Source organism: Lipotes vexillifer, unplaced genomic scaffold (genome assembly GCF_000442215.2).
Source record: "Lipotes vexillifer unplaced genomic scaffold, Lipotes_vexillifer_v1.1 scaffold987, whole genome shotgun sequence".
NCBI classification, from domain to species: Eukaryota; Metazoa; Chordata; class Mammalia; order Artiodactyla; family Lipotidae; genus Lipotes; species Lipotes vexillifer.
In genome coordinates this window covers 250,007-258,905 of record NW_006787426.1, presented here as the reverse complement: position 1 = coordinate 258,905, position 8,899 = coordinate 250,007, and the positions used below count along the sequence as shown (strand labels likewise).

The window sequence follows — 8,899 nt, the reverse complement described above, 5'->3', positions numbered from 1 at the left end:
CCCAAAAAAAAAAAAAAAAAAAAGCCTTCATCTTCCAATACAGGGGGTGCGGGTTCGATCCCTGGTGGGGGAGCTGGGATCCCACATGCCTCGCGGCCAAAAAACCAAAACAGAAGCAATATTGTAACAAATTCAGTAAAGATTTTTTTAAAAAATGGTCCACAACAAAAAAAAAATCTTTAAAGAAAAAAAAAGAGTACTGTGGAGAATTATATGCCAACAAATTAGAAACATAAATGACATGGACAAATTCGTAGAAACACATAACCTCCCAAAAGAAAACTGCAGACTAATATGCCATGAACATTGATGCAAAAATCCTGAACACGATACCAGCAAACAGAATTTAACAGTACATTAATAGGCTTACACACCATGATCAAATGGATTTATTCTTGGAATGCAAGGGTGGTTCAAAAAACTAAAATGTGTAATATACCACGCTAGTAGAATGTAGGAAAAAACACATGATCTTCTTGATGCAGGAAAAGCATTTGGCAAAATCAAACATTCTTTCATGGTGAAACACTCAACAAGCTAGGAATAGAAGGAAACTACCTAAACATAATAAAGGAGGAGCTTAGTGGAGGAAGAGGGGCTGGGAGTCTGCCGTCCCCTCCTTAAATAAAGAACCATGACTTTCAGCTGAACTGGTATCCCCCATACCAGAGACCCCCTGTTTTACTTTTTTAGTAAATCACCCGTGTTCTGCTCGGGTGAAGGAGGGGCAGGTTTCCTGAGCACACCGTGCAGGGGTTGGGATCTGGGTGTGTGGACTGCCTTCTCCCTGATTTTTAAAAAAATTAATTATTTATTTATTTTTGGCTGCATTGGGTCTTCATTGCTGTGCACGGGCTTTCTCTAGTTGTGAGCAGCAGCTACTCTTTGTTGCGGTGCGCGGGCTTCTCATTGTCGTGGCTTCTCTTGTTGTGGAGCATGGGCTCTAGGTGTGTGGGCTTCAGTAGTTGTGGCACACGGGGTCTAGAGTGCAAGCTCAGTAGTTGTGGCACATGGGCTTAGTTGCTTTGCGGCATGTGGGATCTTCCCAGACCAGGGATCGAACCTGTGTCCCCTGCTTGGGAGGCGGACTCTCAACCACTGCGCCACCAGGGAAGTCCCTGCCTTTTCCCTGATTTAATACGAGAAATTTCATATCTCCAGAAAAGGCTTGAGAGTAGTGCAGTGAATAGTGCAGTGAACGCTCCTGTAGCCCTTACTTGCATTCATCAACCATTAGCATTTTGCTACAGTTGCTTTCTCTATGTACATTTTTTTCTGAACCCTTTGAGAGTGTATTACAGATATGATATTTACCCCTAAATATTCAGCATCTTCTGAGAATGAGAACAATCCACTCTGTAACCACAGTACAATTTTCACATGCAAGAAACTTACTATAACACTATTATCTTATATATAGTGCATATTGAAATTTTTTTCAGTGGTCAGAAAAGTGTCACAGGTTTTTTAAACTTTTAAGTCCAGGATTTAGCCAAAGGTTACATGTTGTATTTTCTTGCCATCTTGCTCTGTCCTTTAGTCAAGAGGTGTCCCCAGCCTTTTCATTTATTTATTTATCATTTATTTATGTCTTATAAATTTATTCATTTACTTTTGGCTGCGTTGGGTCTTCATTGCTGCGTGCAGGCTTTCTCTAGTTGAGGCGAGCGGGGGCTACTCTTCTGTTGTGGCGCGTGGGCTTCTCACTGGGGTGGCTTCTCTTGTTGCGGAGCACGGGCTCTAGGTGCACGGGCGTCAGTAGTTGCAGCACGTGGGCAGTTGTGGCTTGCGGGCTCTAGAGCGCAGGCTCAGTAGTTGTGGCGCATGGGCTTAGTTGCTCCATGGCATGTGGGATCTTCCCAGACCAGGGCTTGAACCCTTGTCCCCTTCATTGGCAGGAAGATTCTTAACCACTGCACCACCAGGGAAGCCCCCCAGCCTTTTTAAAAATTACTGATCTTACGTGACATTGACATATTTGAAGAGTCCACACCAGTGGGTTTGTAAAATGTCCTTTAAACTTGTCTGTTTCCTCATGATTAGATTCAGGTGAGACTTTTTTCTTTTTTAATCAGGTCATGAAGTGTCAAATCAAGGGTCACATGAGGGGCTTCCCTGGTGGTGCAGTGGTTGGGGATCCACCTGCCAATGCAGGGGACACGGGTTCATGCCCCGGTCTGGGAGGATCCAGCATGCCGCGGAGCAGCTGGGCCCGTGAGCCGTGGCCGCTGGGCCTGAACATTCGGAGCCTGTGCTCTACAGCGGGAGAGGCCACAACAGTGAGGGGCCCGAGTACTGCCAAAAAAAAAAAAAAAGGGTCACATGAGGTCATTTTGTCCCATTATTGGTGATATTATGTTTGATCATTTTGTTAAGGTAATGTCTACCAGATTCCACTATTGTAATAGTTTTTCCCCCCTTTTGTAATGAAAAGTAATCTGTGAATAGGTAATGAATACATAATCTGTGGAGGAGTATTCTAGGTATTACCCAACTGTTTTAGCTTATACTGATGATTCTTGTCTGAATCAGTTATAATAGTGGTAGTTTAAAATGGTGGTTTTTTTACTCTGCCATATGCACTACACTTTGCAAATGATATTATTTTATAAAGTGCTTTCCTGTTTTCTGGCACTTGAAGATGTTCCAGGCTCATCTTGTACTTTTTCTGCCCTAAACCTGGAATCAGCCATTTCTCTTAAGGAACCCTGCTACTTTCAGTGAGGAATGGTACTTAGAAACCAATATCTGAGTGTTAGCTGGGCTCATCCTTGCTTCTAGGCACTTGCAATGGGTAGCGCAAGAAAACGTTTTTTTTTCTTTTCTTTTTTTTTAATTTTAAAGCTGATCTTTTTTTTTTTTAAGAAGATGTTGGGGGTAGGAGTTTATTAATTAATTAATTAATTTTTGCTGTGTTGGGTCTTCGTTTCTGTGCAAGGGCTTTCTCTAGCTGCGGCAAGCGGGGACCACTCTTCATCGCCGTGCGCGGGCCTCTCACTATCGTGGCCTCTCTTGTTGCAGAGCACAGGCTCCAGACGCGCAGGCTCAGTAGTTGTGGCTCACGGGCCCAGCTGCTCCGCGGCACGAGGGATCCTCCCAGACCAGGGCCCGAACCCGTGTCCCCTGCATTGGCAGGCAGACTCTCAACCACTGCGCCACCAGGGAAGCCCCAGAAAACGTTTTTTTAAAATCATGAGTTCGTATTTGCTGTACCTCCAATTCTAATCTAGACTTCCTCCTCTCCTCCCCCATCTCATGTTTGTACCTCCCTTTCCCATAAGTAAGAACCCTGGTTCCCAGCACCATCTGTATATGTACTCATTTGGCCAATTCTAAAGTACACATAAAAGAGTTTTGGAATTACTGCTCCTGTACCACGGCCAAGAACAAACCTACTAACTAAATTCTAGGATTTCTTCTCGGTTCTTTATGATGTTAGACTGTGTTGCACTGAGGGGGTACAGTCATTGTCTAGTCAGAAGCCACCGGATTCATTCCTGTTTTTCTTCTGTGTGATGTGTTAACGTCTGAATGTTTGCATTCAGTTTTAGGACTTTGCCTCCTCATCTTCATTTATTTTTTAATTGAGATATAAATCATGTACCATAAAATTCATCCCTTTAAAGTGTACAATTTCATGGGTTTTAGTGTATCCACAAGATTAACTGATTTTTTTTTTTTAGAATATGTAAAACATTAGCAAGATTCAAAACTTGTAACTGTATAAAAACATACACTTAGAAGTTCTATTTCCCTTTACCTGTTTCCACTCATATCCAATAGGCCACTAGCTTGATTGGTTTCTGGCCTATCTTTTCTGAGTTTTGGGCATTTTTTTGATTACAAAAATAAGCAAATATGTGTATATTTTACTACTTGTTTCTTTTTCTTTACCCTTTCTTACATAAAAAAAGTGTCTTACTGTGTGTACTTTTTGCCCTGATTTTTTTTCTTTTTTAATTCAGTAGAATATCCTTAAAATAACTCTGTATTAATTCATAAAGTTGTTCTTTTTTTAATTCTTTCTTACTGCTATATTGCTCTCCATCTTAGTGATGTACCGTATTTTATTTAGCCAGTCTCCTATGTGTGGGCCTTTAGGTTGTTCTCATTAGTTTGCTATTAAAAATAATGTCACAGTAAGTAACCTTGTGCATATGCGGGGTTATGGGGGTGCTTTTTTGTTTTGGAGGGGGTTTTGGAGATGTATCATCAGTGTAAATTCTTAAATGTCGGATTGCTGGGTCTAAGGGTCAATGTATATAGTTTGCAAATTCCTTACTTTGCCCAGCTGCTGGCCTAGGATTTAGCTTTCTAGGCTCAAATAAATTTGGAGTGATTTACTTCTAAAACAAGACAATTTTGAGACTGACAAATGCTAAACTGGATGGTATACTGGGACAGCGGGCATAACCAGGCATCTTAGGACGTGTGGTCACCTTCTCTATGTTATCACTTGTCCTTCTGTTTTCCAGTTGTTGTTGTTGTTGTTGTTTTAAATAAATTTATTTATTTATTTTTGGCTGTGTTGGGTCTTCATTGCTGTGCGCGGGCTTCCTCTAGTTGCGGGGAGCAGGGGCTACTCTTCATTGTGGTGCGCAGGCTTCTCATTGCGGTGGCTTCTCTTGTTGTGGAGCACGGGCTCTAGAGTGCAGGATCGGTAGTTGTGACACATGGGCTTTTAGTTGCTCCGCGGCATGTGGGATCTTCTCGGACCAGGGCTCGAACCCGTATCCCCTGCATTGGCAGGCGGATTCTTAACGACTGCACCACCAGGGAAGTCCTGTTTTCCAGTTTTTAGAACTTTGTTATTCTCTTAACTGTTCTGTTTGTCCTAGTGACTGCCTTTTTAAAAATCCTGTTAGTGGACTTCCCTGGCAGTCCAGTGCTTAAGACTCAGTGCTTCCACTGCAGGGGCATGGGTTTGATCCCTGGTTGGGGAAGTTCTACATGCCGCGCAGGGGGGCCAAAAAAAATAATAATAAAATAAAATCCCATTACTGTTGTTTTAATGGGTTTCAGGGAACAAGTTGTGTTTGTTCAATCTGATATCTTTAACCAGAAGCTTCAAAAATGTTATTAATCTGGGATTTTTATACCCAGAGAAATCATTGATACATGAGGATAAAATAAAGAAATTTTAGATATGAATAGACTCATAAATGTTGCTATACCCTTTCTTAGAAAGATGTGATCTTGTAAAAGGAGAGGGTTAAGCAAGAAAGAAGATGACCTGGGGTCCAGGAAACAGGGTCCTAGTGCAGGAGGGTAGCAAAGTGGACCCGAGGATCACAGCCAAGCCCCAGCCCAGAGAGCGGCCCATTCAGCCTGGAGCTGGAAGGTAGGCAGGGATTCCAGGAAACAAAGTGGAGCTGGGTGGCTCTGACAGTGTTTTGAGTGTTTAAAATTTTTACTGTTAGCCTTTGTTATCTGTTGTGTAGCTGAAAAAATCAGTGGTTGATATACAGAAAGCTAAGAAAAATTTAAAACCGATGCAAATATTAACTCCAGGAGAAAAGAAAGTTGTTAGAGGATCGAAATAACCTTAGTATGCTATTTGGTTCACAAGTGAAGAATACTTACATTATTACATTATTCTACTGACTTTAGTTTTGAAATTGATGCTACTCTGTTGGGAAGGTAAGAGTGTATGTGAGCTAATAAGCCTGTACCTGCCTGACCTTAAGTCAGTGGGTAACACTTAAAATTGATAACACTAGAAATAGCAAGGTAAACCTATTATTTGGAAATATAGACATAACTATCAGAAGAAATAAGTAAAAATAAGTAATTCTTTTTAAACTACCAGAAGAAGTAAGAAAAAATAATTTTACAACTATCTGAAGAATTTTCTGTGGGAAATGGGATTAGGAGCAGGGGGCTGGGGGAGGGGAGGCAGGATTTCTATTTCATCCTGTGATGTACATACCTAAGAATTGAGAAGACCTTGAGGGAGGAGCCCCACTCAGGTCAGTCTGCTTCTGCCACAGCTCTCCTGGCATCTGAGAGCTGTGGCCACAGGTGGAGTGTGCCTGGGACTGGTGGCTTCAGGTCCTGTCCCAGGCAGTAGCAGAAGGTAAAATGTCCCTTCTGTGAACTTGTGCCCTGAGACATTCATGGACCTAGGAGCCGCAGGAGGGAGGCAGATTTTGAACTTGAAACTTATAGGGCTGTGTTTTTGCAGTTAATCTCTGTGTACCGCATATACTGTCCACATGGGTGTAAAATGGGAAGACAGAGTGCTCATGTTGGCGTGTCCCTGATGGAACAGAGACAGAGATGGTGGTCCCTGGGGATCCCCCAAACCATCAACCTTTAGCCCAGTGAGATCCCCCTGAGCGACATGACTGGCCCCAGCTGTGGGGAAAGAGAATCAATTTAAAGAACGTGTTCAGCGTAACAGAAATGCTATTAGTAACTGTATTTCCTGGCTCTCTGGTTTTAGAAATCCTGCGTTGGTTAGCAAGTATTGGTTAACTTAGAGACATTTGATTTTTGACCATGATTCTAAACCTGTTTGGTGTGAAATAGGACAGTGACATGTGTCCCGACAGCTCAGAGCACTGAAGAGGCTCCAGTCTGTCCTGCCCTCTCCCTCATTCAGAGACGTTACAGGCTCATCTGGACAAGTTTTAAGTTTCTGGAAACACAAATTAGAATCACTCACATTTTGTCCTTTATTTGCACATCATCTTCTTTTCCGGCCACTTGCTGTTGGGAGCAGCAAGCAGGACACTGCCTGCCCTGACTACTGACTCAGTTTCCCCATTGGTCTCGAGGCCTCCAGCTCTCGCTGCCCTGATCTCCGAGGGCACACGTGGGTCCTGAGGTGGGACACTTCTGCTCTGAAGCAGGTCTGTCATGGCCTTGCCTGCCTCCCCATCTCAGACATTCCCTCTTCCTCAGATTTTCAGTAGCGTTTCAGCCGGGTCTCCTCCTTGGGCTTCATTCTGAAGTCCGGGGAGGGACATCTGGAGAGGAGCACTCCTTCGGAGACGTCGGGGCTGGACTCAGGTTGGGTTCCAGGCTTGGACTCATCCCCGTCCCCACCACAGGGAGTGAGCGTGAGACCTTCCACTAAGGGATCAGGGCCACCTGCTGCCAGGTGCCTGGGACAGTGCCTAGAGCTGCTCTGGGGCATCTGTACCCTGAAACCCGCACTCTGGGGCTGGCTGCACACCCTCCAGCTGGCTGCCGCGCTGTCTGTGGGGCTCAGAGAAAACTCCTTATTGTCAGAGGTGGTCCTAAGAGGGCTGTAAGGCTGCTGATCCAGTGAACTCTGCCTCCCCCAGCCACCCTCACCTCTTGCTTCTGGCCCCCAGGACACTCAGGGGGCCTGTGTCTGTTGGTGGGTTTCGGGGGCAGCATGTAATGGACGCTGAATAATGAGTGATGGGGGGATGGATGTGGGCATTTGGATATGAAGGAAAATGGAGGCGAGAGGAAGGCTCAGAATTGCCGCCTGAACCACAGAGAAGCCTGCTCATCACAGAGCAGCGTCCTCCACCACCACCAGGCTTTCTGGTTACTTTACTGTGCTGTTTCACCTGCCCCCCCCACCCCCTCCCCGGGCTGCAGATGGCTTCACTGCGGGCTGCATCCTGGCCACCTGGTGTTCTGTGCCCCCCCGGCAGAACCGGTCCTTTTCTTTCTCTCCCCTCTGCCCTAGATTCCTCGTCCCTCTGTGAGCAGTTTGACCGGTTGTATACCAGGTGCCCAGGTGCTGTGCTTGGTCTGGGGAAGAGGCCAAGACCAAGTGGAACCACAGGTCTTGCTCGTTTGAGCAGGCAGAAGGGAGGTGTGAAGAGCAGGCAGAAGGGAGGTGTGAAGTGCAGGCGTAGCGAAATATGCTTCAGCTACACCCAAGCTGGTCTTCAAGCTTGTCCCAGGCATGCCTGGTTTTGGCCTTTGCCCAGGCTGCGCCCTCTGCCTGGGAGCGCTCTGCTCCCTCCCTCCTTATCCCTCAGCCCGGTGGGGATCTGCCCACTCCTCTGCCTGTCGCCCTGGAGGGTCGGAGGCAGGGGCTTTGCATGTCTCCTCCGGGGAGCGGGAAGTGGTGGTTCCCAGATGTGTGCACGGGGCACCCCAGTCCCAGAGAGCTGAAGCCGTCCCACCCCAGGGCAGTGTTTGAAGAGGGCAGCTTCTCCTCTAGGTCTTTGCCTCAGGTCCAACTTATCTCAGGCACTGGGAACACATTTTATGTGTTAGAGTGATTGGCAAGCTGATCCCATCACCTGCCTGGGAAGGGACTATGGAAACTCCGAGGAAATACTCTACTGAGTAGTTAGTGGAAGAGGGACAAAGCTGCTATAGGGGCTCAGAAGGACACACATGTGCTTCTTCTACAAAAATTAGAAAATGCAGAGGCAGCCCCAACTTGGAACCTTAGGAGTTGTGGTAATTAAAGAAATCGATTCACAGATGCTGAGCAGCCACTGAAAGTGATCTTCACTCACTTAAGAATATGGAAAGCTGTTTATAGTCTTCAGCTTGCAAAGCAAATCATAAAATAGTGCTTGACGTGATCCCAATAGTTTTAAGGATTTGTGTAGAAAGGAGAGATTGCAAGGGCAGCAACCTCTAGAATAGTACAGTTTATCTGTTTCGTCTTTTCAAATTTTTGTATTTTATATTTTACATTGAATATGTGTTATTTTATAATGGGAAAAAATAAAGACGATTTATTAAATAAAAACAGTGTCAGGGAATTCCCTGGCAGTCTCCTTTCACTGCCAGGGCCCAGTTCGATCCCTGCTGGGGAATTAAGGTCCTCTGCCCGCAGGTGGGAGAGGTGGGGACCACCCGTTGCCACGCCACACCATGCCCCCACCACGCCCATCTCCCCACCTTGGCATGTGCCACACCCCTCCTGGGCCACACTCCCCCCCCCCCCGGGGTG

General features: G+C 45.6%; 1 protein-coding gene across 4 annotated transcripts in view; it reads left to right on the top strand.

Moving 5' to 3' along the window:
* DGCR2 (DiGeorge syndrome critical region gene 2) overlaps positions 1-8,899 on the top strand; it is a 70,072-nt gene that overhangs the window by 39,554 nt on the left and 21,619 nt on the right. The gene's annotated exons all lie outside the window — the stretch shown is intronic.